The sequence below is a fragment of the Mus caroli genome, unplaced genomic scaffold (assembly GCF_978045245.1).
Source record: "Mus caroli unplaced genomic scaffold, Mus_caroli_1 scaffold_9, whole genome shotgun sequence".
NCBI lineage: Eukaryota > Metazoa > Chordata > Mammalia > Rodentia > Muridae > Mus > Mus caroli.
This window is the reverse complement of record NW_028227264.1, coordinates 9,447,311-9,471,844: the sequence shown is the minus strand read 5'-3', so window position 1 is coordinate 9,471,844 and position 24,534 is coordinate 9,447,311. Positions and strand designations below refer to the sequence as shown.

The window sequence follows — 24,534 nt, the reverse complement described above, 5'->3', positions numbered from 1 at the left end:
AAATAGGATTTGAGCGTTCGATGAGCTCTTTCAATGATGCCTTGTCCTTGAGGGTTATAAGGAAGTCCAGTGATATGGGTCACCTGCATTTGTGCACAGAATTGTTTGAATTTATTTGAGGTATAAGCAGGTCCATTGTCTGTCTTAAGACATTTTGGTCTACCCCAGGCACTCCAGGCCTCGAGGCAATGTTGAATTACATGAAATGTCCTTTCTCCTGAAAGTGGAGTTGCAAATAACACACCAGAACAAGTGTCAATAGACACATGAACGTATTGCGTCTTACCAAAAGATGCAATATGAGTGACATCCATCTGCCAAACTTGTAGGGGGGAGAGTCCCCTCGGATTGACACCATAATGAGGTGTGGGCAGAAACTGACAACAGTTTTGGCACTGTGTGACTATCTCGCGGGCTTCTTTCCTTGTTAAAGAGAAGCGCCGGCGAAGTGTTTCAGAGGTAACATGAAACTTACTATGAAAATTTTTGGCGGCCTCTAGTGGTGAGGATAGTGCTGTGGCCACAAGTCGCGTAGCCTGATCTGCCAGCTCATTACCCTCTGTCATGGGGCCAGGGAGTCCAGAATGGGCTCTCATATGTACGATATAAAAGGGATGTTTTCTTTGTAATAGAAGGTTTCTAATCTGTTCAAAGGTTTGTGCTACCCTACTAGAAGGTTTTATTAGGCCCGCAGTTTCTAGCAGGCGAACTGCATTAACCACATACAAGGAATCAGAAATAATATTGAGCGGGCAATCAAATTGCTGTAAAACTTCTAATACTATCAAACACTCAACAATTTGAGGGGAAACCTCCGAATATTGTCTGATATGGGTAATGTTATTAACTACATAGGCCCCTTGCCCGGTTTTGGAGCCATCTGTATAAATTACAAGACCATTTTTAAGTGGGAAATGACTTGTTACTTTGGGAAAAACTAATGGATGGGTCAGGGCAAAGTGTAACAATGGGTGCTTTGGATAATGATTATCAAATTTTCCACTAAATGTGACACATAGAATGGACCAATCATTAGAAGCAGCAGCTAACACCTGTATTTGATTAGGGGTATAGGGAATGACAATGATATTAGGTTCAAGGCCGAAGTATTTGATTGTCATTTTTAATCCCTTTAATGCTAATTGTGCTACTGCGGCCGGATACCAATCGATAATCTTTGCAGGGGAGGCTTGTGGATGAACCCAGCATAGGGGCCCCTCTTGCCAAATGACAGCAGTTGGTAAGCCTCGAGTGTCCAAGATACATAACAAAACCGGCTTGGAATAATCTATTCTAACAAGCTGCGCTTGACTTATTGCTTTTTCTACTTTATTAAGTGCCTCCACTGCCAAAGGATTCAATTTTCTAGGAGAGGTGATATGAGAATCCCCTTCCAAGATATCAAACAGGGGTTTCAATTCTGTTGAAGGGATTTTTAAAAAAGGTCTAAGCCAATTGATATCTCCCAACAATTTTTGAAAGTCATTTAAAGTATGTAAATTATCCATCCTGATTTCTATTTTTTGTGGCTTAATAATGTTGGGCTGTATAAAAGAACCTAGAAACTGTCCAGAGTCTGCCAATTGCACCTTTTCAGTGGCTATCTGTAGCCCCCATTGCTCTAATGTTTTCTGTAACACAGGAAAAACCTGTTGCAGTACAGATGGATTCTTATGGCAAAGCAGGACGTCATCCATGTAATGGATAGACACTATTTGTGGAAATTGTCTCTTTATCGGGGCGAGTGCTTGGTCTACATACAGTTGGCAGATAGTAGGGCTATTGGCCATCCCTTGGGGCAAGACTCTCCATTGATACCTCTTATCTGGTTCTGTATGATTGATAGAGGGGACACTAAAGGCAAAGCGAGGTCTATCCGCAGGGTGTAACGGTATGGAAAAAAAGCAATCTCTGATGTCTATAATGAGGATGTTCCAGCCCTTAGGAAGGGCGGACAGCATAGGTAATCCTCTCTGTACAGGCCCTAACAGGGACATCTGTCCATTTATAGCTCTTAAATCATGTAACAGACGCCATTTGCCAGACTTTTTCTTTATTACAAATATGGGGGTGTTCCAGGGGGAAGTAGAGGGTTCAATATGGCCGAGTTTTAGTTGTTCTGCAATAATTTGTGTTACAACGCTCAATTTCTCGGAGGTTAGCGGCCACTGAGGAACCCACACAGGATCCTCCGTTTTCCATGGTATAGGTCGTACTGCCTCAGTGGCGCCTAGGAAAAACCCAGGCCTGCTCTGTCCTTATTGGCCTTGTGTGAGATTGGGCGCGGTTCGCCTTGTTCATGGCGTCCCAAACCCTGGCCTTCTTGATAACCCATTTTCTCCATCATTTCTCTAAGACGTAATGAATAATCATTGGTCAGAGTCAGTCCTAAATCTGTCATGACATCTCTCCCCCAGAGATTTACAGGTAGGGGTAGAACGTAGGGGGAAAAGCATCCTTTTAAACCCTCTGGTGACGTCCAGACCAGCCGGTTGGTACTAATGTCTGGACTGGATTGATACCCCAGGCCTTGTAAAGAATGAGAAGATTTTGTCACTGGCCAAGCTTTAGGCCACCAATGTGTGGAAATAATACTCTTATCAGCTCCGGTGTCAAGAATGCCCTCAAAATTTTTACCATTTATGTTAAGGATTAATTTCGGGCGCGAATCAAGTGACAATGTCAAATAGGCCGAATCCATTTCTGAAGATCCCATAAGTTTTTTATCTTGATTGGGTAATTCTCCCAGCAGCGGGAGGAGGAGGAGCTGAGCAATCCTGTCCCCTTTTTTAATAGAAAATACACCATGAGGGCTGGAGCATAGAATCTGCATATTTGGGATGTGTTGATTATCTGTTATGCCTGGATGGACTATTAGTCCGCATGCGGTAAGGGCACCACGGCCAATGATAAGTCCCACCGCGTTGTCCGGTATGGGAGGCCCTAAGGGCATGGCAGGGACAGGTTGAACCCCCATCTGAGGTGTTAATAAGATTGAGGTGGTGGCGCACAAGTCCATTCTTGTGCCTTGGCTTGATCTGCCTCCTCGCTCAGGGGACTGGTCCCAGCGAATTGGGTCCCGTATTTTTGAGGGCCCCGGGGCCGGGGGCCCGCAGGCCCGTTTTTTGGCTCCTGTCTAACAGGGATAGCAGGCGGGAGGAGGTTGCCTTTAATGTCTCTAGTTGATCTGCATTGACTGACTGGATGGTAACCCTTTCTACATCGGGAACATAGGGTAAGAGTTCTCTGGTTTTGCTTAGGTGCTCGGCAATCTTTTGCGAGATGCCCTGATTTCCCACAGTTGAAGCAGGTGCGACTGCTGCCCCCCGTAGGGGGAGGTCGCCTTTGTGCCTGTAAAATGGCTGCGGCGAGCCCAGAGTTACTCAACGGTCCACCAATCTCTCTACATATTCTAAGCCATTCTGACAATCCCTTGTTTTTCCTCGGCGCTATTGCACTTCTGCACTCCTGAGTGGCTTGTTCAAAGATTAATTGCTCTATAAAGGGTCCGGCACAATCAGGATCCCCGAAAATCTTTCCTGCTACCTCCATCATCCTGGCCACATAGTCTGAGAATGGTTCCTGAGGTCCCTGTATAATCTTGGTGAGCTGATTACTAGTTTCTCCTTTACGGTTGAGTGATTTCCATGCTCGTATAGCAGTACTGGATATTTGGGCATAAGCTCCCCAATGATAATTGACCTGATCTGCTGCATAAGGACCCTGTCCTGTAAGGAGTTCAAAGGTCCAGTCTCTTTGCTCTGGGGTCAGGGCTGCGGCATTAGTCCTAGCCTGGGCCTGTGCCGCCTCATGCCATAGGGCCTTCCATTCCATGTATTGTCCCATGCTTGGTAGCACAGCTTTCGCCACTGTTTGCCAGTCACTGGGCGTCAGGGCGGTTAATGCCAGTCGATCTAACTGCATTAGAGTAAAACTGGCATTTGCTCCAAACTTTCTAACTGATTCTGCAAGCTCCTTTATTTGGTTATAATCAACAGGAGCATATACTCTCCCACCATCTTGCTCATAGACAGGGTAAGCGAGCCTGAGCTTGCGATGCACCTTTTCAGGTAACAATGAGAAAGCTTTAGGGCATATCTCATAAGGTGGTGGGGCAGAGGGAACTGTCTGTACGGGATTCCTGGGTAAAGCATTAGGTTTTGTTGAAATGGCAGGTTTAGAGGTCCGTTTATTTAACGGCCTCTCATCAGGATAATACCTCTCTCTCTCATATCTGGTTGCTTCCTCATCAAGTTCTTCCTCTTCCTCTGTATCTAGTCTCCCACTCTGCTCCGGATGACTCTTCAGAGCTTTGAATATTGAGTGCTTCAAGCTCTTGGGTTGGGTACAACCCAGGCTTAGATATAGGTTGAAAAATCGGTACTCCCTCGGAGTCCGATTCCTCATGTGGGGAGGCAGGTATACTGCTTGTTCCCCTCTCTCCCGCCCTCTTAGGCTTCCTGGGAGGTCCTTTTTCACTTTTATTCTTTGGGATCCTCTTCCTAGTTTGTGCACGTGCACCCATCCTCTCACTACGCTCAGATTCTGACATGCCATCCTGAACGGTCTCCAAAGCTATTTGTCCCTTTTTTCTGACTTCCTCACATGTTTCATCCTCAAGGCAGTTTTTGATCATCTTCCAAACTGCTTTGGTGCCCATACGTAAGTCGGGGCACAAATCAAGATCCTTCCCCAATTTTTTCCATGAGGCCAAGGTCAAGGAGCCAGAAACGGCATACCAAGGGGCAACTCTATCTACCTCCTCAACAAAGTGCTTAAGAACCTTGTCCCCTAGCTTTAGGTCTCTTTTCTTAAGGAGATTTTCAAGTGATGTTTGGATTGACTGTGACGACCCCATAACGGGTCAAAAGTAACCGCAGCTTATCTACGTCCGCCTTAAGTCACTGTTAGAATCAAAAAGATGTCTTGGCGCGGCCCACGGCTTATCTACGTCCGACTTACGGCAACAGCGAGAAACCGAAAGTACGGCTCGCCTTTCTGCTCTTTCATTTACAAGAGACTAATTTGGCGCCGCGATGGAGTGCAACGGACTACAACTACAACTACAACTACAACTACAACTACAACTACAACTACAACTACAACTACAACTACAACGGACTGATATGCTGTTGGAAACTTGTTAACACCACCGCCTATGTTCACAGATATAACTGGCCAGGAGGAAGAGTAGAAGAGCTAAAATAGCGATGATAATGGCCTCTGGAAATCTAAACCACAATCCGGACAAACCCAATACCTGGGAAAGAGTTAAAGAAAAGAGTTCATGTTCAGGCATACCTTTCCGATGCGTAGTCTAGCCACAGTTCTGAACCCTCCCCGTCGCCGAGGGGTCTCCGAAGGTGCTGACGATGGTCTGGTCACAATTCCCGGGTTTTTCGGCACCAAATGTCCCGCGCTGATTTTCCCGCCAGCAAGAAACAACGCGGCACACAAACAGGATCCTTCTGTAGCAAGCTTTAATGCGTCTTGAGAGGGAGAGCATCAGCTTCACAAGGCGGAGACCCCAAGCCCGAAAACCGCCTCCCTTATATAGGAGATTTCTCTCGCCTCGGACGTGGCGATTCCCTATAGGCCAAATTCTTGTCACCCGAGGTGACGTTGTCAGGCGGGCAACTGGCACCATGAACGGTTAATGCCAGCACATGCGCGGATCACTTGTTCATCTCCAGAGGCAGGCGATGTCGGCGCCATCTTATAATGGCGACGATGTGGGGTGGCGCCCCACACAAGTTAACCAATCAGATGAGAGAGAAGTTAACCAATCAGATGTGAGGCATGCAAATGAGGTGATAAGCATAACCCAAGCACAACCAATCTGGGTGTGAGACACGCCTCTCCTAAGCCTATATAAGCAGCACCAGTTCTGGGCTTGGGGTCTCTTCGCCTCTGCAATCAAGCTCTCCCAATAAAAGTGTGTGGAAGGATCCCGTTGCAGCGTCGTTCTTGCTGGCGAGTCAGGGCGTGCACAAGATAACCTCAGTGAGAATCTTACACGTACCTCTGATCTCCAGAGGCTCGTGTTGATGGTGGCTGGTTTCCTCTCAGGTCTAGGCTAGGCTGCATGTTGATGGATAGATCATAGATAGCCTAGCATGGTTATAGAAACTTGGCTGCATTCGTGGCAAGCCAACCTGGTTTCATGCAAAGGCAGCTGTGTGAAGGGTTTAGGCAAAGAAAATCTCAAGGCTAGGGAAGAGTAGATAACATCTCATGGAGAAAAGCTGCAAAGAGCTGCAGTTTCATGGCACACAATGAATAGGGACTTTTGTTGTTGTTGTTGTTGTTGTTGTTGTTGTTGTCACGTAAGCTCTGGAAGCAGAGAACTTAGGGCCAGAGTACCAGACTATCTGCTGCTGCAGGCATCTTCTCAGTTCAGTGGAATGGAACAGAAAAGAAGCGTCTCCTTGCCACCTTTTCCTGATTTATTTCTATATAGCTCTTTTTAAGTCATGCTTATGGATTTAAAACTCAGTCTTTGCAGTTTGGATTATTACAGGGCTTGTTTTCACTTGATACCTTGCTGGAATACAGATTGCTGGCCTATCTGTCTGTCTGTTCTTTCTTTCTTGTTTGTTGAAAGATTTTCTTTTTTTATTTAGTGTATTGTCTAGAAGGATCTGGGGAAAGCAAAAGAATATGATCAAAAGGTATTGTTCTGTACGATTAAAATTAAAGATAATAATAAAATTAGTGTGTATTAAGTCCCTCCAACTCAAGATGTAACCTCAGAGACAGAGAAACTTGGCACATCTGTGGCAAAAAAAAAAACCCAAAAAACCAAAATAACAACAACAAAAAAACAACCTTAAGAGAAATGGAAGGTAACAATAAAATTAGGAACAAAATCAAAAACAAAAAAACCAGAGAGACTTTAGACTTAAAAATAGAGTAAGTGAGAAGTCAGAGTGAATTACATGTTTTAGTAGAAGAATATTGCATGGGGGCCTCCTTGCTTTGCCAGGTGGGCAGGATGCAAGTGGTGAGCTTGGCCCCCAGCAAGCCATGCATGTGGCCAGAGGCATGAAATTTGCATAAGCTTTCAAACTGGCACTAACTCTCACCTCAGAACCCTTGGCACCGTGACTGGGCAGTGGTGGCACACTCCTTTAACCCCAGCACTCAGAAGGCAGAACCAAGCAGATCTCTTGAGTTCAAGGCCAGCCTGGTCTATACAGCAAGTTCCAAGACAGCCAGGGCTATACAGAAACCTATCTTGAAAAAAACAAACCAAACCACAAAGCACTATTTGCACTTGATTCCAGGTTATCCTTTGCAGGCGGCTTTATTTCCTGGTCCCTTTTTGAATTTTGTAGATAGGAAAATTTGGAAAAATTATCTGACAGCCTGCCCTGTACCGCCCTCTGTTCCAGAAGTTCCTGAAGTCACACATTTCTTATTTCTTATTCTGTTTGTCAAGGTTCTTCAAGAAACATATTCAAAGTATGGAAAGAGAGACAGATGTAGGAAAACACTTTAAAAGATGACTTCACGAGCCAGGCGTGGTGGCACACGCCTTTAATCCCAGAAATTGGGAGGCAGAGGCAGGCGAATTTCTGAGTTCAAGGCCAGCCTGAATTACAAAGTGAGTTCCAGGACAGCCAGGGCTATACAGAGAAACCCTGTCTCCAAAAAGCAAAAAAAAAAAAAAAAAAAAAAAAAAAAAAAAAGAAAGAAAGAAAGATGACTTCACACTCTTAAGCAGGCTGAGAAATCTTACCATTTTGTATGCATACAAATGTCCTGGTAGGGTTGTTTCAGTCCAGCCCCAGGAGCCAGGGAGACAGAAAGTGTATGTCTCATTTGGAGTCACAGGACCAGAGAAGCAGAAGCAGCAATAACCTAAAACAGCAGAGGGTGGATCTCCCAGGTCAAGCAGAAAGCCTCAATTTATCCCTCTATAGGTCTCAATGGATGGTCCTGGCCCTCCCCACAATAGAAGTCTTTCACATCTAGCATTTCAAATGCTAATTTTTTCCAGAAATGTCTCCAGTGACTTCAAAATATTTAAACAGATATGTGCCCATTCCTCAGCCTACTTACAATGATACATGGAACTGTTTCATCACAGTTAAGGAGACAAGTTCCCAGCTAACTCTGGTTTATAATCACAGTAGGACCCAATATTGCTCTCTTGTGATCAATCATTTTCCCCAAATGTTAAGATCCTGGTTTTTAAATGTTTAGTGTAAGATCATTATATTTTAAAAATCTTTTCTGCTTTAACTTAGTTGAAATAACAATGTCACTACTTAGACTGCCGGGGAGGCTGAAATCATCCTAGTGTAAGTCTGGCTGAAGTTGAGCTGATCAAACTCTAGCACGGTGTCATTTATTATCCTCTGAACTGCCTGAGCTGTGTTCGCCCGTGAACAGCTATAGGCGGTCACACATGATGGACCTGTGCCCATACCTGTGGCACACAAGTCTCATATGCTCTGTTCTCCTCGTCCCAGCTCCTCCATCTCAAGTTGGTTTATACGACAATAATTTTAGAAGCAGTCTGTCACAAACCAAGAATGTTTGCTGGATACAATGACCACACAAATTCAGTAATAATAAAAAATGTGAGTCAAATAACTTTATGATTAAATGGAGGATGCTAACCAGGTATCAAAATGGTATTTTTGGCTTAAAATTTGGTCATATATTTTAGACTATTACTTAAAAAATAAAACCACCATCCAAATTGCTAAAAACAACGGGAGTCTCTGCCTCGGGGTGTTCCTAATCTAGCAGATAAACACAGTGCCAAGCAAACTGTTGCAATAGCAGTTTTGGGAAGTGGAGGGGGCCGAGTCTGTTCCTATACAGATGTGGCTGCACCCCATGCTTCCACTATATGTTTCTACATACAGGGATACTGCTCTCAAAAAGCATGTATAGAACTTGTTACCACCTGTGGAGCCACATTGTGGCAAATGATGTCATAATGGTGACACACTTGCAAGAGAAACCCAGCGATTCCCTAAGAAAAATGTCTCTTGGCTAACGGATTTCGAGATGCTCTGTTGCACCAGCACCCTTGGGAGATTCACAGCACACATCAGCCTGTGAAAAGCTAGGAGAAATCTGAAGAAAGATAATGTGCCTTAATGCAGCAGTTTTAATCTGTGGTTCACGACCTCCTGTGGATCAAATAACCCTTTCACAGGGGTCACAGATTGATATCCTATGTATCACATGCTATGATTCATTAACTAGCAAAATTACAGTTACGAAGCAGCAACAAAAATAATTGTACGCTTGGGGGTCACCACAACATGAGGAACTGCATTAAAGGGTTGCAGCGTTAGGAAAATTAAGGCCCATTGCCTTAAAAGAAATCTCTCTGGATCTTTATAGCATTTAATTCTTATATTTTCTCAACATGTTTTGTGATGTACACTTGGATAGCAATCCTATGTTTCAATTTTTTGCCAGTATACTTTTGAGGCAGCAACACACGAAGTCTATAAAAATGACTCAAAACTAGTTTTCTGTTAAATTATCAATAAAAATTTAGGATTTTAAACATGAAAGGAGCCTTGTGGGCAAATAAAGAGTGCCTTATCAAAAGGCATGCTTTATGAAGAATGAGGAAAACGGAAAAAAATAAAGAATGCTGGAACAAGGAAAATGAATAAAGAATGCTACTTTAATTCATAAAGAATGATCTGTATTTCTAGGAACAGCATCTCTAAGATGGCTAAGCCAGACATGAATGTGAAGCACAATAGGCAGGACCAGCAGAGCCATCTACAAGCAATTTTCCGATATCAAACTGTTTACTATGTCATAGTTTTCTTAGCTAGAGAAAGTATCCAAGGAGCTAAAGAGATCTGCAACCCTGTAGGTGCAACAACATTATGAACTAACCAGTACCCCGGAGCTCTTGACTATAGCTGCATATGTATCAAAAGATGGCCTAGTCGGCCATCACTGGAAAGAGAGGCCCATTGGTCATGCAAACTTTATATGCCCCAGTACAGGGGAACGCCAGGGCCAAAAAGTGGGAGTAGGTGGGTAGGGGAGTGGGGGGGAGGGTATGGGGGACTTTTGGGATAGCATTGGAAATGTAATTGAGGAAAATATGTAATTAAAAAGAAAGAGCAGGGTGCCAGGCAGAGTGCGTGATCCCAGCGCTGAGCAGGTGGGTGTGTGCAAGAAGGGGAGGAGGGTCATCCTGGATTAGATAGCTAGACTGATGATAGTCTTGGCCTGTCTCAAAGCAAAAAATAAACTAAATAAAAGGAAGAAAAGAGCAAGGAAGGAAACAGGACTGTCTAGGTTTTCCTAAATCTGACCCAGACATTTTCCAACCAGAGCGTGACTAGTGTACAATACCTGGAAATACTCCGTTTATTTTCTTCTCCGTATTTTGTTTGAGGATCTGGTTGTTTCCCACACAGGTAAACATTTCTGGCAGGAGGACTGTTTTTTGGAGTCACAGCTGGCTTGAGATTCTTTTGAAGCCTCCCTTAGGGTGCTGCTGGGCAAATATGAACTGGAGCATCCTCAGTGGAAAGAAGAACCCTAGCGATCTGCCATTAGGATGCAGGTAGAGCTTCCTGACAGTTGCTACCAAGCTCTGTGCTCATCAGGTTCATCCCATACAGATCTGCTGCTCAGTTAAGAGAAGCTCGTGAGCACCAGGGTTTGCCATGAATGTTTGCCTTGCCTCAGAGATGAATTATTTAGTGAACTGATTTCATCTTAACCAGTCTAGGAGTTAGAGCACTAAGTTATGATCCTCATATCTTTTTCCTCAATATCTCTTGAAGCTTAATTGGGCTCTTGGGGGACCCACAGAGTGAGTATCTACAGGCCACTCTTGAGAGTCTACCCTATAATCCTACTGGTCCTCCCAAATGCCGTTAAAATAAATGATAAGATGGGGCAGAATTTATCTTTTAAAACAGCAAACAGGGAAACCATTTGGCTGAATAATTTATGTTGTCTTAAAGGGGAAAGGCCCCAGCTAGGACTACAAAACACAGCAGGTATAAGTCTTGACCTCTGGGTACAGCAAAAGGAACCTGCTGGGACGGAGGATTTTATAATCATGGGAACATGTTTTTGTGTTATGTGTTGAATGATTAGGTTTTGATGCGAAATAAATAGAATTTTCAGGAGCTTTCTGTAATAAAGATTTTTCTTTTCTGATTTGGTTTTGAGACAATTTTTTGAGCAGCCCAGCCATCCTCAAAAATTAGTATGTAGCTAATGTGACCTTGAACTATCTCTTTAAATGTTATCATGTATAAGTATATGTGCATGTATGTGCAGGTATGTGTGTATATAAAGATGTGTGTGTGCAGAAATGTGTATATGTGCAGATGTGTATGTTTGTATGCATGTTTCTCCCTCCCACTGTCTGTGTGTGTGTATGTGTGTGTGTGTGTGTGTGTGTGAGAGAGAGAGAGAGAGAGAGAGAGAGAGAGAGAGAGAGAGAGAGAGAGAGTATGTGTATGTGTGTGCAGGGACTGTCATGGTACCTATACAGATGTCAGAGGAAAGCTTTCAGAAGTCAGTTCCCTCCTCTGTTTCTTGGTTCCTGGGGGCAAGCTTGGGGAACTAAGTGCCTCTACTCACTAAGCCATCTTGTAGGCTCTAATCTTGACTTTCTTAATTTCTCCGACTCTATCACCAGAATACAGGCAACCTTGCTATAGTCATTGCTGATGATTAAACACAGTTCTTCTTGAATGTTGGGCAAGCACTCTCATCAGCTGAGCTATATCCCTAGTCCTGAAATAAAGTTTTAATAAAATCATGATTGTTATGAAATAGAAAGGGGCAGCAGTAGCAAGAGTAAGGGGCGTCCCCCTGAGAAATCACACCATGTGACAGACTTGATATAAGGGAAGTTTACTGTGGGGGTAAAAGGGGTAGCAGAAGAGGAGGGGTCAGAGAAAGGCAGAAAGAAGGAAAGAGAGGCTTGCCAGGAACATGTGGGAACAGAGAGAGAAAAAGAGAGTGAGTGAGAAGGGAGAGAGAAAGCAAAGAAAAGGCTGGGCTGGGGTAGTGAGCAGTCCTTTTATATGCTGCCAGGCCACCCACAACTTACAGAGTGGGAGGCAGGTGCTGATACGCTGTTGCTAGGTCACTGTTGGGAGGAACCTAGAGGGATTGTCTGTAATAGATGATAACGACGGCAGTAGTGCTGATATTCTGGTAAAGATAATAGCCTTTGAAGTCATTGCGCTGTGTGTAGCTGTGGATGATGTGGATTTTCAAGCTTTCTGCAGCTTCTCCCACCCCCAATAGACACATCACGATCGAGCTACATCATCATCGTAGATTTTGGTGTCATGGTTTGGGGTGGAAGGAGTCATTGAAGTGGTCCAATGTGTCAGCTTCTCCCATTCCTTGTGCTGGAAGGTCATTTGATGGGTCATGTGTTGAGTGGAGAGCCTGTAAAGCCCGGGGCTCTCAGATGCAACTTATGCAAACATTAAAATAAAACTAAAGGATGAGTTTAGAGTGTGAAGCCTACTTCTCATGCAGGGACTACCCAAATGAACCAAGGGGAATGGCTGTGGGGTTAAAAGGACCAGTGTGACTGTAAAGCAAAGCCTCTTGGGAGATGTTTTTGTGCACTGTGTATTTGAATGTTGATTCTGCACCAGGAGTCCAGGCCTGGCTTGGTCATTATTAGGAAGTATTTCCTAACTCAGTATTTTGTAAAACCTTGGTCTCCATCAACTTCTGATTGGTCAATAACGAGCTGGTCAGCCTCTGTCTGGGCAGGAGAGGATAGGGCAGATGTCTGTACCCTGAGAGAGAAGCAGAGGGTCTCAGGGGACAAGGAAAGAAATCACCATGGTGACATGAGTGAAGAAGGAAGTCCTAGAGTGAAACCAAGATGGCTGGGAACCAGGCCAGACCAGGCCAGCAGAGTTGGGTTAGAATAAATCAGTATCTGCCCAGCTATAGTGCCTAGAAGCTACATACGCATAACAGAATGGTCTTCAGAGGTAGCACCAAACAATGTTCTTGGGACACAGCGCTCATTCTTACTTTCTCTGAAATGACTATTTCTTTAAAAAAAAAAAAAAAAAAAAAGGAAGCAGCTCTGTTCTGAAACACTGTTTCATTTAATTTCCTGAGTCCAAAGAGACAGACCAAGGTTTCTATAGTGATAGTAACATTATTAAGCATGCTTGCCAGCATTTTGCAGTATATAATATATAATGTGTATGGTTCCTCCAGCTTCTCCAGTTTCTTTTAAAGTGTGAAATAAAGGATATTAAAGACAGGAGAAACTGATTAAGAATGCCCCCTTGATAGTATAGTTCCCAGATCTAGCATAATATCATGATATTTTTGTACAGGAAAGAAAGTTGTTGCTGAAAATCTATCTTAGTGATGTCAGAAAGTTTACAGAAAGTAGGAATAAGTTTAACAAGTTTCTGTCCAGGTAGGAAGATAGTGAGTGATTGGGGGGGAGGTGGGGGAGAAAAAACCCTATAACATATTGTTGAGCTTCTGTGAACATTTTTTTTTTCATCAAGAATATAACAATAATGGAGCCAGGACAGACACCCTCCAAATATAGACCCTTTGTTCCTAAGTTCTATTTCTATGCAAGTTCAGGCATTAAACCTGGCTCCTGTGAAAGGTTACTGAATGTCATCTCTGTGGCAGCAGGAACCAACTTTTCAAGATATGGTGTGATAATGGTTTTGGATTTCTAATGGCCTGTCCTGCTGTGGGCAACCATAATTATTGGTCTTGCTTGTCTTTCAGTTACCGATCTGGGGATATCTGGAAAGGCCAACTTTGTTAAGAAAAATACCCGTGTGTGTGTGTGTGTGTGTGTAGAGAGAGAGAGAGAGAGAGAGAGAGAGAGAGAGAGAGAGAGAGAGAGAGAGAGAGAGAGAGAGAGAGAGAGAGGAGAGGGAGATTCCATCACTTCCAATAATTCCAAATTAGGAATCAAATCAATGGAGTAATCTCTTGAAGAAGTGTGAACCTTTTATAACTCAATCACCTTCAAATGATTGCATTCTTATAAAAGGATTGGTGGTCAACCCCTCAACACCTGAGCCTTCTAGGTAGACACTTTACTTCCAAATGATAGCAGGCTGGCCTTCAAAAGCAACTTATATCACTAGAATAATTGTCCACATAAGTCTCTTGTTGAAATCTGCTGTGGTTGGCTCAGTTGAGATACACAGACATTGCTAACCTCACGTCTGAATTAGCTGTACCATCTTTAAGAATAGGGAGGCTGTAGACACCATCACATACACCAGCAAGGTTTTGCTGAAAGGACCCTGATATAGCTGTCTCTTGTGAGGCGATGCCAGTGCCTGGCAAACACAGAAGTGGATGCTCACAGTCAGCTATTGGATGGAACAGAGGGCCTCCAATGGAAGAGCTAGAGAAAGTACCCAAGGAGCTAAAGGGGTCTGTAAACCTATAGGAGGAACAACAATATGAACTAACCAGTACCCCCAGAACTCGTGTCTCTAGCTGCATATGTAGCAGAAGATGGCCTAGTCAGCCATCTTTGGGAAGAGAGGCCCCTTGATATTGCAAACTTTATATGCCCCAGTTCAGGGGAATGCCAGGGCCAAGAAGTGGGAGTGGGTGGGTAAGGGAGTGGGGCGGGGGAGGGTATGGGGCACTTTTGGGATAAGATTTGAAATGTAAATGAAGAAAATACCTAATAAAAAAATAATAGTGAGGCTGTGAGATTTTGAGAAAGGCACTCTAAAGAGACTGTTTCCTCTGGCACATCAGTCTGCAGAGTAAATAGCACCCTATATGGTTAGCTGGTGTGTCTGTGCTCACAAGAAGAAAACAAGCACACCATTGAAGATTCAACAGGGATTTGATATGGACGAGGTCATGAGAATGTCTAAAGGTCACTACCTACAGCGACTGATGGAATGGTGGTTCCCTCGCAAAGCATTATAACAGCGGCACAGAGGCAGGGGTTGGGGCTGATGGTGTAGCACCTATGTTAATGTTTTTTTCAAAACATGTGTGGTTTCCTCTTACTATTCTTGTGAAGTTAGGAGTAAAAAGAGAAAATGAATGCTTGGTTTCTATTTACAGGATTCTCGTGGATCTTCCACTCCATTTTCCCACATGGATTTTTGATTAACACAAGAAAGTTCTTTTTCCAATGCCCTTTTACTTATGGGAAGTAATTATCCAAGTCTCAATGAAAGACCCTCCTCTCTAGGACCATTAAAAATAAAACCCTGTATGGTTCTGTTTTGTTATTGTTGTTATTTTAAATTATATAAAATTATAAACATATCATTAGTCTTTTCTTTTTCTTTCTTTTCTTCTCTTTTGCTGTTATTCTTTGTTTTTGTTATTGTTGTTTTTACCGTATCTTCAGCTGGTGGTGGAGGTGTTTTTGAAAAGGACTATTTCCAATCTTAATTTTGCTCTCCTATCAGATTCTGTATTTTAGCTAAGCTGTAAAGTGAGGAGCCGAGGAACAAAACAGACAGCCTCCCCTTCTCCACTTCTCAGTTCTCAGATCTGATCTCAGTTACAAAAGACAGATGAACAAAGCAAATTGCACTGAAAAAAAATTTACCATATGTATCTATATTTTTTAAAAAAATGGTGTGTATGGGTATGCATATGTGTGCTAGAACATGTGTTTGTGTGTATGCATTATACACATGTGTGTGAGTGTGTCATCAGGGAGAAATCCAGGAAGAGCAAGTAAATAGAAGCTGTGCTTAGAGACTATGTTCACCTGAAGGAAAGAGTGAATTGGGGTAGGGAGGGGCAGAAGGGAGGTGAGGTTTGCAAAGGCAACCATAAAAGTACAGTAGGTGGAAGAGAGGCTTGCTGCTTGGATATACATCCATATCGTCTGGCTATAATCAGTAAGTTTATTACCACTTAGCAATATTGCTTTGTGTCTGAAGCAGATGGTCAGAGCCCCGTCTACTTTATGGGATTCTTGGGAGAGTGCCAAGAAGAGAGTTTTCAGCATCTCCAACTTATCCATGGTCCTCTGGATTCTTAGTGGTTACTCCGGAGATGTTTCCATCTCCCCCTTTTGGAGACAGAAATTTGCTCTGTATTTCTGCTAGCCTTGAACTCACTATGTGGTCCAAGCCAGACCCCGATTTGAAACAATCTCCCCACCTCAAGTCTCCAGAGTGCTGGGATTACAGGTGCATAGCACCATGCCTGCCTTTTTCTCTATCTTTTGCATAGAATTTTGTGTGACTGAATTCTTAAAATCGATTCTTTTCTTTTTGGGGTGTGTGTGTGTGTGTGTGTGTGTGTGTGTGTGTGTGTGTGTTGTACATATGTGTATAGTACATGGGTCTCAATAGCCAGGAGAGGATGTTGTATGTCCTGCTGTATCACTCTCCATATTATTCCTTTTGGGACAAGGTATTTTACTGAAACTGGAGTCAGGCTGGTGGTAAGCAAGCCCTAGGGATCTTTCTGTCTCCATCTCTATTATGCTGGAGTTACAAGCATGCATACAGCCAGGCCAGCCTTTTTACATGGGGTAGGTCTTGAACTCAGGTCCTCATGATTACACAGCACACACCCTTATTCACCGAACATCTAGTAGTGTAGCCCCTTAAGTGGGCTTCTTAACCCAAAGAGTTGAACTTGTTATATAAGAAACTCAGTTCAGCTTCCCTATGCAGGTGATTGATTTCTGTGCACATGTAGGAAGTTTCCCAATGTCATGCAGCTTCCAAATACCCACATTGCAAGACAAGTGCCTTCAGTCACTGCACCAGTCTTGGAGGGGGCTCTAAGACTGTCAACTATCAAACAAAATGGTCAAGTAACCATTGCATCAAACAAGGATGGCAGGGGAGTGAGTTCTGCTTGATAACTAGCAAGCATAGGACACGTGACAAACAATGCACGAGAGTTTTAGCTAAGGTGAGAGCTTTAGCTAAGGTGATTTCTCAGTGTACCAGCTTGATTATGGCTGGATAACGACCTTGGTAGCATATTTGAGGATTTGTGCACATAGCAAGGCAAGGATTTTGAGTAAACACTCAAGTCTGAGAAACTAACAGGTGCTTGATTCAATCTACTGAAGCATTGACTCAAATGAGCATTGGGGGATTCCTGGAATAAGCAACGAAGCTATCCGTGTTGCTTGTCTTTCTGGGCAAGAGCTTCCTGGAGATGATCTTGATGAAAACAGTGAAGTGCTAAAGTAATGTAGAATGACCACGCTAGCACAGACAATGTACATTGTGGATGGAGAGTCTAGACACAGAATCATGCCTTTGATTGCAATTAGAGCATCACACATACATAAAATGTAACTGCCTTGGTTGTCTACACCTACAATGGCCCAACTCTTCATAAGAGTAGACTTCACACTTAGAAGCATCAATATTAAAGCCTACCAGTGGACACACCACTGATAATGTTTAAAACATACTTCTTTACTGTAATTTTATGTTGTACACCGTAAATGTGTTTACTGGCAAATGTTCTGTAATTTTACATTTTGAATGTAAATGTTCCCTATGGCAGGGTTGAAGCAGGGCACATGATTTGTCTTGAAGGAGTGTGGGGCCGTGCTGTTTTGTTTTAGCAATCAGAACTGAAAAAACAATGTAAGAATTTATTTGATTGAGTTTTGGTTATTAGTTTTTTTTAAAAGATTTATCTTTATTTCCTGTGTATAAGATTTTGCATACATATGTGTATGTGCACATATATACCTGGCACACACAGAGACCAGAAGAGACAGCACATCACCTAGAACTGGACTTATGCAAGGCTGTTAGCTGCCATGTGGTTACTGGGAGCCTAAGGTAGGTCTTCTGCAAGAGCAGTACATGCTCTTGGGCTGTTAAGCCATCTCTTCATCCCTGTTGTAGGTTTTTAACAAAGGGGATAGACGTAGTAGTGGAATATATTGAAGAAACTTCCCCAGGACTATTATTCCAATAAGATCATTGTGGTCAAATAGAAGACACAAAGCGATTACCAAAGAAGTGGATGCTTCAGCCCAAGATCAGGATGAGAGGATTCTTCTGAACCCTGCAGTTATAGTACAGGCTTGTTTGCAAATATTGATCCTTGAAGTGTGGTCCTTAGACCACCAACATTACCATCATCAACATCTTCATCACCACCACCACCACTTTCTATCAATCCACAAAAGGTACAAGATATGCATAGATTTTCAAATATCTTTATCAATACAGTAATGTACCAAAGCAGTTTCTTCTTAAACACCTACATTCCTGTGGATTGATGAAATATTGTTTTCTGCAAGGGTTGTGTCCTTAGTCACTTGTCCACAGAATTGTGAGAAGTCCTAGATACATACAGTCAAAGACTCCAGGCCTAGCTTCCTCACCAACACTGTGGACAAGGATGGCTCCCGGTAGGGAAGAGCCCTGTGCTCCTCTCTGCCACTAGGACAGATCCTGGAAGAATGGCCTCTTCTTCCAATGTATGACTACATTGGAGAAAGTTCATAATTGCCTTCTTTAAATTCAGAGAGTCAACTCTAACCCTTCATGTTAGGGCTACAAATATTCTCTGTTAGAAAGAGCTGACTGCCCCCAGTCTTCCCACAGTATCTATCCTACTCCCTTGCCCAGGGAGAGCCTTGCATGTTCCCTGAGCACTCCTTGTTAGCAAGCCTCTCTGGGTCTGTGGATTATAAATGATCATCCTTTATGTTGCAGTTAATATCTACTTCTAAGTGAGTACATGCCATGATTTGTCTTTCTGGGTCTGGGTTACCTCATTCAGGATGATCTTTTCTAATTCCATCAATATGCCTGCAAATTGCATGATGTCATCGTTTTTGACAGCTGAGTAATACTCCAATGTGTAAAATTTCCACATTTTCTTTTCCATTCTTTGGTTGAGGAACATCTCAGTTATTTCCAGTTTCTGGCCATTACAAATAAAAGTTGCTATGAATGTAATTGAGCAAGTGTTTTTGTGGTAGGATCAAGTATCTTTTAGGGTCTTGAGGTTAATCAGTTCCCAATTTTCTGAGAAATCACTATATCGATTTCCAAGGTAGCTGTGCAAGTTCGCACTCCCATCTGCAATAGAGGAGTGCTTCACTTGCTCCGCATCCTTGTCAGCATAAGCTGTCACTTGTGTGTTTGATCTTAATCATTTTGACAGGTATAAGATGGACTATCAGCGTCACTTTGGCTTGCATTTCCCTGTTGACTAAGAATGTTGAACATTTTTTCAAGAGCTTCTCTACCATTTGAGCTTTCCTCTGTTGAGAGTTCTCTGTTTAGATTTGTACCTCATTTTCAAAGTGGATTATTTGGTTTGTTGATGTCTAGATTCTGGAGTTTTGTATATATTTTAGAAATTATCCCTCTGTCAGATGTAGAGTTGGTGAAAAATCTTTTCCTATTCTGTGGGCTGCGGTTTTACCTTTTTGCTTTGCAGAAGCTTTTCGGCTTGGTGAGGTCTCACTTACTGTCAGTCTTTGTGCCTGTGCTATTGGTGTTCTTCTAAGAAAGTTGTTTCCTGTGCCAATACGTGCAAAGCTATTCTCCACTTTCTCTTCTAGAAGGTTCAATGTATCTGGTTTAATATTGCAGTCTCTGATCCATTTAGACTTGAGTTTTATGCAGAATAATAGGTATGGATACATTTGTATTCATCTACATACTGACATCCAGTTAGACCAGCACTATTTGCTGAAGATGTCTTATTTTTTAAATTGTATAATTTTGGTTTCTTTATTTAAAAAATGAGGTATTCATAGGTGTGTAGATTTACATCTGGATCTTTGACTTGATTCCATTGGTCAATCTGACTTTTTTATGCCAAACACTACCTGTTTTTTTTTTTTTAATCACTATAGTTCTGTAGTAGAGAGGAGGTATCAAGTGGGGAAAGGATGGAGGGAGAGTGTATCAGGAGAGACAATTCAAATGGGGAGGCAATTTGGGGGTGAGATAGCAACCTAGAGCAATGGAAAGTCCCAGGGACCTATAAGGGGACCCTAGATAAGACTCCTGGTAGTGGGAATGCATAGCATGAACCAGCCATCTCTGATAACCAAGCAAGATTTCCAGTGAAGGGTTTGGGACACCAATCTAGTCACAAAAGATTTGTCCCGCGGGTTGTCCTGCCAGCATGCTGTGCTGGGGTAAAGGTGGCAAAGAAATTGTGTGAGTGGTTAACCAATGAATTGGTCAGCTTGAGACCCACGCCACGAGATGGAGCTCACTCCTGGTGCTGCCTGGAGGAACAGAAACCAGAGGCTGGGTGGCCCAGGGACCTAGGTTAGAAGCAAACACAACAGGCAAAAAAAATGTCAATGAAATTATGCCCAAAGATATTCAGCTATACGCATAGATTGGTGTCTGACCAAATTGTCATCAGAGAGACTTCATCCAGGAACAGATGGAAATAGATGCAGAGACCCACAGCCAAACATTAGGTGGAGCTTGATAATCCTACAGAAGACAGGGAGGAAGGATTGTAGGAGCCAGAGAGGCCAAGGATACCACAAGACACCCCACAAAACAACAGCCTTGAACTCACAGAGGTTCAAAGAGACTGAATAGACAGTCAGGGGGCCTGTGTGTGTCTAACTTAGGCCATTGTGTATATATGTTATAGTTGTGTAGTTTGCTGTTTCTGTGGAATTCCTAACAGAGAGCATGGGGCTTGTTTCTGATGTTTTTTCCTGCATTGGGAATGCCTTTCCTCCTACTGGGTTGTTTTGTCCAGCCTTAATATGGGGGTTGGGGGGGAGTCCTAGGCTTGCTGCAACTTGATATTCCATTTTTTGGTTGCTATCCCTGGGAGGGCTGGTTTTTTTGTTTGTTTGTTTGGTTGGTTTTTTTTGAAAGGAAACAGAGGAGAAGTGGGTAGGCAGGGAGAAGTAGGAGGGAGGGAGAATGTAAGGGGTGGGGTAGGAAGGGGAACTGTAGTCTGGATGTGATATCTGAGAGACTAAATTAATAAAATAAATAAATAAATGAAAAGAGAGAGAAAGAGATGACCTACTTCCATTCCACTAGATCTCTCTCTCTCTCTCTCTCTCTCTCTCTCTCTCTCTCTCTCTCTCTCTTTCACACACACACACACACACACACACAGTGGAGTTTTATCTTCTCTGATTTAAAAAAAATCTTACAGATCAAGATCCAAGTTTCTTTTTATATAGAGGGAGACAACTAATTCAGGACCATTTGAGGGGTAGTGTGGAAATTTAATACAGTAGAAGCTTACACACACACACACACACACAAAGGTGAACCAAAAGGAAATCACCAAACAATGGGGGAGACAGAGCCCCAAATGGCCATTTCTTGTCACCAAATGAAGCTTCCATTACCAGGATTGGGTTACATATAATTAAGTTGTTGGATAAAGGTATCCCATGGGAATCTCCAAACAAACCTCTAGTCTGTTTCCAAGACTAGAGGTTGCTCTCCATGGCAAGGCCCCCTTGCTGAAGACACCACCCCAGGGCCAGGTCTCTTGGCTGCCACAGATGGCAAGAAGCTGGGGGGAGGGGAGAGATGGTATCTTTCCCTTGCCCATGTCACTGCATGAGACACGAGTGGCAAGGCCAGTTCTCCCATGTTCATTTCATACCCTCGAGGTCAGCTCACCTGCAACTCCAACAACCAGGGCCAACTTGCTTGTTCCTCTTAGTGGTGTTCAAGATCTCTGAGTGTCACAGTCATCTTAGGAGTGGTATCACAAGTGCTGGGCCCCAACTCAGCCTATGCATTATGGCATCTGACAGGAGTCATCTTGAGTTTGGACTGACCCTCCTGAGGCACCAGACTGATGACTTTAAACTCTAACAACCTTTTCTATTTTGGTATAGCAATATTCAAAAGCATTTAACTGTTGTTTAGTTACGTGTCTCTTTGCTGCATGTGCTGCCTACTTTTATGTCAGTTTGACACAGCTTAGAGATAACTGGAGAGGAGGGAGTCTCAATGGAGACAATGCCTCCATAAAATCACATCATAGGCACCCTGTAAGATGTTTTCTTAGTGATTGAAGGGGGAGGGTCCAGTCCATGTGAGTGGCACTGTAACGGGGCAGGTGGTCTCGGGTTCTATAAGAAAGCAGGCTGATCAACCCAAAGGGAGCAAGCCAGTAAGCAGTGCCCCTCCATGGCCTCTGCACCAGCTCCTGATTCTAGATTCCTGCCCTGGGATCCTTCAATGCTGAACTATTGTGCAGAAGTTTAAGCAATTAAACTCTTCCCTCTCCATCCTGTTTTTTGGCCAAGGTGTTTTATCACAGAAATATAAACTTTAAGACATTGTGATAAAATATTTCAACAAAGACAACTTAAGGGAAATGTGTTTTAGATTCTAGTTTGAGGGTATGGATCATCCCAATGCAGAGGTGTTTCTGTAAGAGCATGAAACAAACACTATGTCCATGGAGAGGACACGGGGACTGGTGATTACACTATGTCCATGGAGAGGACACAGGTTACTACTGGTGAAGGCTGGTACGCAGCGGATTTTCTCCTTCCTTTTTCCATTCAGGACCCCAGCCTGAAGAATGATGCTACAGTTAAGGTGGGTCTTCCTACCCCAGCTATCCTAATCAAGATAATTTCTTACAGGTAAGCCCAGAAGGTCATGTCCTAGGTGACTCTAGATCCTGTTGAGCTGACAAGCAGTATTTTTTTCCTTTTTCCTTTTTCTTTTTTCTTTTTTTTTCTTTCAGGGGAGAGTGGGAACGCAGTACCCCACCCCCACTACCGCAAATTATGCAGCCGAGTTTCCCACATTTGGGGAAATCGCAGATTTTAGTACATCTGAAGTTTAATGGATAAACCTCGCCCTGGGATAACCACCTTCGTGATCATGGAATCTCCCCTGCCAGGTAAGTATTGATGATCAGTATTAATCACCACAAATATGGACAAGTCTGTTGGTGCTAGAGAAATAGATGATAACTAAACAGTATCTCTATATTTCAACTCTGTTTCTAACCTCTGCTGAGGTGAAAGAGGCTGACTCTAATGGGGCTGGAACTGCCAGAATCATGAATTAAATAAATCGCCACACTTCTGAAGTTAATTTCCTCAGGTACTACAAAATTAGGTAAGTTATTGCTTCTATAAAAGACTTGGTAGAGTATGCCCATCCTCTACTGGTCTGAAGAACCATGGTGCATTGTTCTTTTTTGTACCCTTCTGTCTGCTCCTCCACATGAGGGTGCCTAGGCAGCACCATTTATGAGAAACAGCCCTTGACCGGACATCAAATCTATTGGCGCTCCATCTTGGACTTCTTGGCCTTCAGAACTATGAAAGCTACATTAGCTACATTTCCTGCTTACAAGCACCCAATCCTTTAATTTAGCAGCACAGATAGTCTGGGGCTGTTGAGGAAGTAAATGGCTATTACCTTGTGGACACTAATAAAAAAATTAAAATAAAACCAAGCCAAAATCAAAACATTACACTCTCCAAGGAGAAATTCTTGTGTGTTGTGCAGCAGCTTGGTGTCTGTGGGCATGAACTTCTGCTCATTAGACAGCAGTCTTTTTTGAGGCCATTGGTCCAGTTGACAGGTACCCGTGGGCTCCTGGCTACCCAATAGCCATTTCTGACGATCATTCATGGTTGTGTTCTCTACAGCAGTGATGACTTGGGAATACGGTACAAGGCTATGAATCCTGTTAAGATGCAAACTTAGGTGCAGTCCCTTCTGCAATCTTATTTACTTATGGAACCTCAAGGAGAAGAGAGAAATCCCCCAGGAGGCTTTGGGCTTCAGGGAAGTTTTCTCACTCCTAAGAGAAGGTTATGACTTCTGGTTGCTCATCCATCTGAGAGTGAATTTAAGAGCAAAGAAGGCAAAGAGTAGAGAGAGAGCAACCTTTGCCATGACATCGACCTGAAATTGCTTCCACTCCTGGGCTTGCTATCAAGACGGAAAGTCAAAATAAAAGCGAGTGGCAAGATGTAATCAACAATACTTTGAACAAACATAAAACTCTGGGCCAGGAGTAAAGTGTAGCTTAATAGAAGAGCATTGGTTTAGCATGTCCAGGGCAGTGGGATCAATCCCTACCAACACACACACACACACACACAGAGAGAGAGAGAGAGAGAGAGAGAGAGAGAGAGAGAGAGAGAGAGGGAGAGGGAGAGGGAGAGGGAGAGGGAGAGGGAGAGGGAGAGAGAGAGAGAGAGAGAGAGAGAGACTTCATTTGTGTTTAAATCTCTTAGAGTTGGGGTCTCTACTGTTGGAGTGGGGCAGTGATTTTAATTTCCTCAGGTATTCCGTTTTAGTTAACACAAAGCTAAATAAGTTATTCCTTCTATAGAAAGACTTAGTACAGTAGGTGCATCCTCTCTATTCTGGCACATTATCATTTTTGTACCCTTCCATTTGTTTCTCCACATGAGGACACCTAGGCCTCACTTTTTCTTTTTTCTTTTTTTCTCAGAGTCTTTCCATGAAGATGGTGTGTGTGTGAGGGGGGTGGGGAACACTGGGACTTCCATGTGATAAAAGATAGTTTTCAAACCCAGAACCCTGACACCACTGATTCAGGCCTAATACTCACTGCCTG

The 24,534-nt window shown here is 43.2% G+C and overlaps 1 non-coding gene across 1 annotated transcript; it reads right to left on the bottom strand.

Annotated features, from left to right (window-relative positions):
* Window positions 1-22,675: 22,675 nt before the first annotated feature.
* LOC115032200 (U1 spliceosomal RNA) lies at window positions 22,676-22,841 on the bottom strand. The gene has a single exon (XR_003837857.1). It is a non-coding gene; the product is annotated as a U1 spliceosomal RNA (small nuclear RNA).
* Window positions 22,842-24,534: the final 1,693 nt, after the last annotated feature.